Here is a 9,781-nt window from a genome sequence, read left to right as displayed (position 1 = left end):
TAAGAAGTACATACCCAAAGTTGAATAAAAAAAACTTTAAAAAGTGAATTTTGCATAATAGGTCCCCTTTAAATATGGTGGATGTTCATGATTTCATTGTAAAACATATCTTCACACTGATGTATATTTATAGTTTATTCACAAAAAGTAGCTTGACGTTGACATAAACGCATAAGAGGATGAGTAGAAGATATGTTATCAAACTGAAAYGTCTTGTAAGAACCTCTCGCTCTGGTTCTTCAGAAAACATACTTTCCAGGTTCGAYGTGGGATCATTCAATAAGGTTCAACTGTATCCTGAGTTGCCATTTTTCAAAACCGCTATACAATGTTGTTGCTTCTTTTTTTTACAACAAAACACAACACTCCTACGAAAAGTTTTAAACAGCAACTAAACAGCACGTGATGACGTGATGAAGTGGGAGTGTCAGAAACGGTAGGAGGTTCATAAAAAGACAGGCCAATTTCAAGGCGTCAACATAGCCTATGATGCAAAGTCAAATTTRTTTTTGATATATACAGCATTTTCAGAACAACTGAAKGTAACATACTTGATTGTGGTTTAAAACTAAACGAAACTAAGGTGAGACTTAAAAACGCCAAAAGRAAGTTTAGAAATAGGCCTAACATTTGAAAGGACAGATGAGTCCAGGTTATGCTTCTTCAGCGGCAGCTGCACAGCTGCATGTTTAGAACAGGCTGGAACAAACACCTGAACTGAGACTGCTGTTAAAAATCTCTAAAATGTCAAAACCAACAAAAAAAACTTTCTTTAAAAAAATGATTTGGAGCAACATCATTAGGACAGGATGATGACTTCATGTTGTTAATGATTTTCTCCAGCTGATTAAAACACAGTCTCAAACTGATGGAAGACAGCAGAACTTGTGATGGAGATGGATGGAACATGAGAAGGCTGAATGATTAGTGATCTAAGGTKTTGTAGCTTATTGGTAAAAACAACTGCAGGAACTTCTCACAAGTTTCAGGAGAGTTGTCGAGACATGAAGATGGAGGGGTGTTCAGAACAGAGTCAATGATGGAGAAGATAATGCGAGGGTTGTGGGAGTTATTCACAATGACACCAGTGAAGAAGCTTTGACAATGTCCTGGTACCTGTACAGACYCTCTTTTAACATAATAAAAGACCCCTGCAGTTTATATKTTTTCCATTTACGTTCAGCCYTCCTGCACTCTCGTCTGGCAGAACGAGTGGTTTCATTTAACCAAGGTTCAGTSTTACATTTAGGTTTAAAAGTCTTAAATGGTGCAACAACATCAAGAACATTCTTACATTTATCATAAAAGATGGAAATGATCTCATCAATATTAAAACAAATATTAAAACCATTATAAAAATCTGTATTAAAAGCAGAATTCAAATCAGAAGGATGATACTCTAACGTTGTTAAAAACAACAGAAAATTGTTCAGCTGCAGAGGCCTTAAAAACACGACGACGTGTCGCAATCAAAGTTTTAAAATCAGTAATCCTGCTGCAATGAAAGTAAAATTACAATACCAGTTGTATTAATCCATGCATTTTAAATCGCATGTGAGGTTTAAGGAGGCATTAATTAAAAGCACTCTGTCATTGAATCATTTTTAAACATAGAAAAATCTAAAGGCTGTAAATTTATTGTTACAGTATGGATTGGAAAACTGAATGTCTTTTTTATTTATTTTTGTTAGAAATTTAATTAGTAAAATGGGTTGTAAAAACATTTGGATGTTGCAAATGAGTTTTGTAGAGTTCACTTGTTAATTGTTAAAAAAAATCTTGTTTTTTTAAAGACTTTTAGGTTGGTGCAGGGTTCCCATTTAGGCAATGAAAGATTTAGTCTTGACTGCTTGGCTATAAACAAATATGGCAGTAGTAATGTAGGCTAAAATCATAAAAAAGCAGCAGCAAATAATAAAAAAAATCCAACTATCTTCTATAAATATTTTTAAACTTGAAATATTCACTCCAAGTATCTAATTTAAATTAAGATAAAAGCAAACGAACAAATAAAAGTGTTTCAGCTCAAGCTGTCAATTTGTTGCTGTGATTTTATTTTTATCTGACAAACTTACAGTAAGTCTTGTTTTTAATCACACAATGTACACACTGTTTAATAAAACCCTGCCAGGTCACCATGATTAGTCAGCACAAATAACGTTAGCCAAAATTTACCTCCTCTTTGTACATCTGTAACATGACAGGTTATCACAGACATAGGTAATCGTATTTTACAAAGGAAACGTAAACAAACCTGTTGTTAATTCCCGAAGTGTTCGGTTCRTGCAGAAGCTGTTTCTGTTCCGGTGCAGAATTGTTGAGGATGTGAAGCGGACTGCGCGTTGTCGTCTTTTCTGTTTGGTTTTAAATGTTCCCATGCTTTTAATAATTTGTTGTTTTCTGAGCGCTTCATTTTGGCACTCTGTGTCTTCTTCTAAAGCTAAATATAGCGCTTATCAAAGACGCATGTGTGACGCGTCGACAGTGTAACTGTTAGCGGAAGCGCTAACATCGTAGCATTGTGTAACACAAATATTCCAGCCGGACGAAAGTGTGCTGATTATAACCGTATGTACTTTTAAGAAGCTTCGAGGCAGATAATTTGCCTGAAGAATTTTTTGTAATCGAATTACTCGAATTGTTCGAGGAATCGTTTCAGCCCTAATCATAACTGAGCCATTCATGACACTTTTTCATTTACGTTTTATGCAACGTTCCAGTTTCTTCACAAATCAAGGTGCGATAGAAAGACAGTTTCAATTAGACACTGTCTCTGTAGTCGTTTTAGTGTCTTTTTGATGCAATGTATGCGAAATGCGTGTCAAAAGACCTTTGAACATCCTACTTGTCAAATGATGGTGGAGGCAGATGCCTATCGCAGCGTTTGTTTGTGATTTGGGTGAACACATCCTTTAAAGCAGGCAGTCAGACTCCAGGGAATATTGTCCATGTGTTTCCTTGCATCAAAGCCAACATAAACAGGRGCTTGTCTGTGCATGCAGCAGCAGTGTTTTGGTGTGTGTGTGTGGGGGGGAACATTTGAAGCTGTGCAGACAGGCTGACACGTGTGCTTGATGTGGAAGACACAGAAGATCATGCCTGATGAAAGGGCTGTCTTTGAAAGGTGTTAAGGATCTGCATCTCGTGCTCGGGTCAATGAATGCGGGCCAAACCTTTGACATACTTGGCGTGTTTTGACACACCACCAGCACACAAGCTGCGAAAAAGTACCTCTTCTGTTGTGAGCACCAAACTGGGACAGATGGAAAATCGCAACTGGGTAATTAAGGTGCTTCTTAACCTCCGAAATGTGTATGTTTTTTTTTTTTTTTTTTTGCGAGCAGGGCTACTCTGACACACTGTGTCCTCCTGCGCTGCCTCTAAGACAGGGGTGTCAAACTCCTGTCCTCGAGGGCCGCTATCCTGCATGTTTTAGAAAAGAAAATCACGCTAACTTGTTTCCCARCATTCTCCTGCGTTAATCTGGTCTCAGATTAAAGCACCACCAGAATGTCTCACTGTTCCATGATCTAATATCTCTTTGTTTGTGATGTCTCACTGAGGGTAACAGCTTCCCGACAAGCACGAGTTATTGTCGCGGAGCGATGAGTGATAGCTACGATTACACGGAGGTTGAAAAGTGTCCCCGGTGACAGACGGATAGAGTTACACGTGTGGATGGTAACACGAGTTACATATAACTGTGTTACTGTAAGAAGAGCGCTATTTCTGTGGCCAATGCTTAAAAAGAGGCAGCACCGCCCTAGCAACAGTCAAATAAAGCCCAGCTTGCTTTTTTTGGAGGGAGGGTGGGCTCTGCAGTTTTCCATTCATGTCGCTGGAAATGCCTGCATGAATTATTCTATTCAGGAATGGTTTTGTGAATTACTGCTCCAAGTCATTCAAGGATTCTGCAGGATGGAGGTAACATGGAGCCCCATTAGTGGATATTTCCATATTATTTTGCACCAATCTCTTCCACTGCCACAGTTTAACACCACCCACTGGTTAGGTCAATTCCTAATTGATTGACTGCATTTCACTGAGTGTCTATTGGTATTCTRATCATTGGTGACTTTGCGAAGCTTGAAGCTGCATTAAATAAAAAGTTAATTGTCTTTAGGGAACCAGATTCTGTTGAAAAAGAGATRCTAAACACTTGGTGATTTTAAATTAAACATTTAATTACAGTTATTCGGACATTTATTGTCAGAGGTGTCAAAAGTATTCACATTTATTASTCAAGTAGAAGTATAGAATTTAAAAAGACATCTTTAGATGTTGAAGTATCAACTCAAGCTTTTTACTCAAGAAAACGTTTAAAAGTACAGATGTGAAATTTGCCGGAGCGTCCATAAACTCCAGCGGGTTTACTGGCAAGATTTTCTTTTTAATAAAAGATTTATTTTATWGTAAATACTAGCTTATAGCAGTAAGCAGTGGATGATTTGAAGCCAGGAAGATACATCCAGGATGGTCTCTGGTGCAGCTGCTTCTTATTGCCTTTGTGGTTGCCTTTGTGTCCGCCTGTAGCGACTTCCATGATGTTGTCTCTGGCTTTGGCATTCTTCAGAGATGTGACTGGGTGATTATTTTATCTTTTTTTTACATTTGCCTGGCCCAAATGGGGGGGGAAAATCATATAACTATCATATTCTATAACAGTGATTACCTGTTAAGGGCACGTGGGACTGTGTTGGACTTTAATACTTCTCATCCAACTCATCCAACTTTAAATTTACTCATCTGGGAAGTGCCATGCTGTTGGATAGTTTTTTGTTTGTTTTGTTTTTCTGATCAAAGACAAGCCGGAATGAAATAGAAATGAAATACTTTGAACATTTTTTTTAAAATGTGAGGAGATGAAAATGCAGATTATTGTGTGACAATTTAAAGAGTAGAAGTAAAAAGTTGGCTGAAAAAGAGTTACTTCAGTAAAGTATGGCGTAGATAACCAAAATTTCTACTTAAATAAAGTTGCCAAGTGTTTGTACTTTGTTATTTGAAATCTCTGATTATTGTCTCTAAAATTAACTATCAAAATAAATATGTAAGAGTGAAAAAACTTAAGATGTGATGACACTCACAGTAGGTAAGTGTGCTTATTTCCCTGGAGATAATTACAGCTTGTTGTTTCCTCCTCTTGTCTTGTGATCATCTGCTTCATCTGCTTCTGCTTCACTATTCCCATGAACACATTCAGATAAGTGTCAGTGGTTTTAAGCTCCATTTTCTGTTCATGAGCCTCGTTTCAATCGTCGCTGTGTGTGCCCTTATTTTGGCTCAGCGTAGTGAGATGTGAAAACCATTGAAAAAGAAATAAAACATTCCCTGCACTCACAATCTGTCTCCTTTAATAGTTTATGTGTTTGCAACTCTGCAGCATCACTGAGCCGTAATCCACTCACTTATCGATTCTCCYAGTTTTGCTACAAAAGCTTTTATCCAGCAGACATGTCCGATTCCCTCAGCATCTTCTAAATATTGTGTTACGAGTCTGAATTCTTTGTCTCAATACAGATGGGATAACAGTGTGACTGAAGTTCAAGGAGTTTACTTGAAGTACAGGGTTCGTACCTTGACCTCAGCTGTGATGGTGGATCMCCCTCTTCATGCTCTGTGTCTCATTAGCGAATCAACAAAGAGCGAGCCTGGAAACTAACTGCAACAAATTACAGGAAGCAAAGATGGCTTTTTTACTTCCAAGGCCTGCGGTTCCCTTTTTAGATTGTGTCTGTCATGTGCCATGAAGGATGTCTCCATCAGATTATCTCAGCAGATGATGCAAGTAGACCACCATGCTTGAAGCAAAACACAGCCTCCGCCTTTTCATGTTATCTGGAATATCAGTCTTTAATGATGCACAAAACTGCAAAGGAAGAATATAGATGAGGAAGATATTGGATGATTATAGGAACGCTGCAATTCTCAACAAAATATATGAGCTGAAGCTCARAGTTTAGGCTCAATTCTAACATATCCTTATGGTTTTCATATTAGGTATTGGAATTTGACCAGTTGTGCATTTGTTTGAACTGATACAACCTAATCTTCTTCAAAAAATGTGCATGATCAAGMTTTTCTCGTTACCTGTGTAAGTGCCTGTGTTTGTGTTTGCCTGTTAAAGGGATCCATGATTAGTTGTAACATTAGACTTTATTTAATAGACATATATTTTAACTGTAAAATAAAGACTGGAAAAATACTGTAGGATGTTCAGTTTTTATCACTTTTAAACTAAAAGTTTATTTACATGCAAAGCATTCTGGGTAAATGATGACATGGATAGGTCCTTAGCACGAGGCTGCTAGCGAGCTATATCCATCCTGAAGGTTAATCTTGGACAATATCTGACAATTGACTCTTTTAAATGAAACCAGAGAGCGTTGACAGAGAGGAGAAGGTAGAAATGACTCAGCCTGTAACTGAAAATATGGATGGAGGACAACAGAGCTGCTTCATGGAAGAAGAACCTCAGCTTAGCTTGTTAGCTTTGGTTCTTCTTCCAWGAAGCAGCTCTGTTGTCCTCCATCCATATTTTCAGTTACAGGCTGAGTCCTTTCTACCTTCTCCTCTCTGTCAWCGCTCTCTGGTTTCATTTAAAAGAGTCGATCATCAGATATTGTCYAAGATTAACCTTCAGGGTGGATATAGCTCGCTCACACCGAGGACCTATCCACGTCATCATTTACCCAGAATGCTTTGTGTGTAAATAAAATGGCTCAATCCGTGTTAAAATATATTTTTAAAAATTTACAAAACTAAACAGACTACAGTATTTTTGCAGTCTTTATTTTACAGTTAAAATATATGTTTATCAAATAAAGTCTAACGTTACAACTAATCAGGGATCCCTTTAAGTAGCTGCACAAATTTAGATGCAACTCGCAGAATGCAATTTGTAAATATCTCTACAACTGATTAACCTTTGTAGTCAGTTCATTTCAAGATGTCTGCCACAGCCAGATGACTTTTTTAAAAAGCACATAAACGACTGAGTCCATTTTACCAACACTAAGATGTGTAACTTCAAAGTAACTCTGAAGGATGTGTGGAATTTAGTGCACCAGTGAGCCAGAGGTTTAGCTGTGTTTGCTTTTGTTGTGTGGTGACAGTGACACGCTCAGTGTGCTTTTTCTTTAGTGCAGAAGCAAACTGCACTCAAACACCAGGATGTTCATCTCCACACCTCACTTGAGCTCAGCTGATAGTCGGGTAAAATAAAAATGAAATGTTTGATTTCTCTGGAAACGTCTGGCGAAAATGTTGTGTTTTCAACACACTGAGATTACCACATTACCACATTGAGATTATCACATTAAACTCAAACCATCAATTAGCTCACCAGACAAGTCAGTGCGAGGTATAATGAAAAGATGATGCATTTATTTGAGTGGGAAGTTACTGCCAGAAGCCACTAAAACAGGCACTTATAGGGCAGCAAAAAAGACTTTTATGTGCACGTACAGACGAAAAACTCTAAATTTATTATTATTGTTTTCTTTCTAGAAGCAGTTTTGTGAAAAACAATGATACTTTGTGTGTATTTCAGATTTTAATGTGGCTGATCTGTGCTCTGTGCAAAATGTACGGAACCCGCAAGGGGACACGAGAATTTTTTTTCTTTTGCGTTCCCTCGAAATAACTTTTGCGTTCCCTCGCAAAAGTTGTTTATCACTGGTGTGCCTGCCGGTTTATTAACACATTCACGTGTTCACAATTAGCGAGTTAGCCTACGACTTTAATTCAGCTTCAGAATCACACAACCACGCATGGAAGCATGTCATATGCTGATATTTTAACACAGTGCAGCCACGCAACATCAATGTCAATTTCACAAACTTGTGGTGACACATCCTGTTTTGGTAACGGGATATTTCAAAATAAAAGTCTGATTTAATTCAGTTACAAAACAAACTTTTGCGTGGGAACGCAAAACAATTTTGCGGGGTAACGCAAAAGTATTGCAAATTAATGCAAAAATATTGTGACGTAAAGCAAAAGTATTGTGTGGGAACACAAAAGAAAAAAAAATCCCCCCATGTCCCCCCGCGGGCTCTGTAAAAATGGGAAGAACTGGCAGCAAAATATATTAATTTAAAAGAAAAAAAAAATCTGGTTAGTAAGAAGTGGAGGAACCTTGTTATTGTCTCTCTGTCCATCTTGCTGTGGTTTTCCCACATCGGCCCAGTGACCTCACATCTTCCAGAAGGGAAAACAATTTTGAGTCCATTCTTCTTTTATTTTTTTTCGTAATGATGTTAAAACTATTTCCAGCAGGCTGAAGCCATTATTGGTTCTTTTCCTACCTCTCAGTCAGCTTTACTTCCCACTCAGCTGAATAMAACACCACGAGAAGGTTTCACAGCGTGTCATACTTCCTGCTCAGAAGCTGGAGAAATTCTTTTTCTTCTTTTTTTTTTTTCGCCTCTGCTGTAAACGCTCATCCTTAAGTGTGTCCAGCTTGCCAAAGATTTTAATTTTAGTTTATTTAGTTTTTTTTATCCACAATGTTATATTTACTGGTCCATATTTAGATTTGATTCAGCATCTATAAATACACACATTCCTGCCAAAATCTTGTTGGTGTCACTTCGTCATAAAGATGATGATAGGCTGAAAATTTTTTCCCCCTTTTTTTTGTTCAGCAACGGGAAAAAAAGCAGTGCATATAAAGAATGTTTGAGCTTAGTTAAGAAGAAATACATCAACCTAAAAAAAAWTTTAAACTGCAGTTTGTTCATTTATTCATTTACCATTTTCTTTTTTCTAACTCTGTCTTTGGGGAAATGGTTGTTAAATGACTTAAACAAAACAGCTATCTGACATAAAGCATGTTTGTGCTTATCAAAACATGCCGTACAGCAGAAACCGTGTGAGCTCTGCCAAAGTCTGACTCAACCCTGCCTCTGAGTGCAGTCTGTGTCGACAACAATGGAGCATCACTGATCAATATTGCCATGTAAACAATGGATGACACGGCGACTGCTGATCCAGAAGTTTACAGAGTAAATCACTCAACTGTAGCTATTTAAAAACTCCTCAGCAGTAAAAAGCCAAATTTCAGTCTTTGCACCTACAGTTTCCTCTCCTGGCTTTTATTTTCAGCRACAGCAGGATGGTTTCTAATGTTGTACCATCTGCTAAGCACAAAGCAACATTAGTCACTGACTCTTGGCTGGCTGTGATAAATAGGGAYTTTGTGCCAAAATTGTTCAGATTTACCGAAATTTAGCTGTAGGTAAGAAAAATAAGAGTTAATTCATTGTTCAAATTGTTTGTTTTGTTATTATGCTCATAATAAACTGGATCATCATAGTTGTGTACTTTTTTCACAAGCTGAACAGTTTGGAATTTTTTAAAACTAAATTTAGAGAAAGTTGTTTCTAAGTCAGGGGCAAATCGTCAACACAGACTGAACTCTTTAAAGGGGCAATTTTATGTGTTTCTCAGGCGTATATTTAAATACTACAACATAATAAAGTGTCACCTGTTAATAAAATGTCACCTTTAGCTCTTATTAAAATGCTGTTTTCATGTTTAAAGGGGCAATATTATGTATTTCTCAGACATACATTTAAATTCTACAACATAATAAAGTGTCACCTGTTAATAAAATGTCACCTTTAGCTCTTATTAAAATGCTGTTTTCATGTTTAAAGGGGCAATATTATGTATTTCTCAGACATACATTTAAATTCTACAACATAATAAAGTGTCACCTGTCAATAAAATGTCACCTTTAGCTCTTATTAAAATGCTGTTTTCATGTTTAAAGGGG

At 37.3% G+C, this 9,781-nt stretch overlaps 1 protein-coding gene across 2 annotated transcripts in view; it reads left to right on the top strand.

Annotated features, from left to right (window-relative positions):
- adamts14 (ADAM metallopeptidase with thrombospondin type 1 motif, 14) overlaps positions 1 to 9,781 on the top strand; it is a 51,624-nt gene that overhangs the window by 6,221 nt on the left and 35,622 nt on the right. The window lies entirely within an intron of this gene.

Source organism: Austrofundulus limnaeus, unplaced genomic scaffold, assembly GCF_001266775.1.
Source record: "Austrofundulus limnaeus strain Quisiro unplaced genomic scaffold, Austrofundulus_limnaeus-1.0 Scaffold39, whole genome shotgun sequence".
NCBI classification, from domain to species: domain Eukaryota; kingdom Metazoa; phylum Chordata; class Actinopteri; order Cyprinodontiformes; family Rivulidae; genus Austrofundulus; species Austrofundulus limnaeus.
The sequence above is the reverse complement of the archived record's forward strand: the minus strand, read 5'-3'. Positions and strand labels throughout refer to the sequence as shown.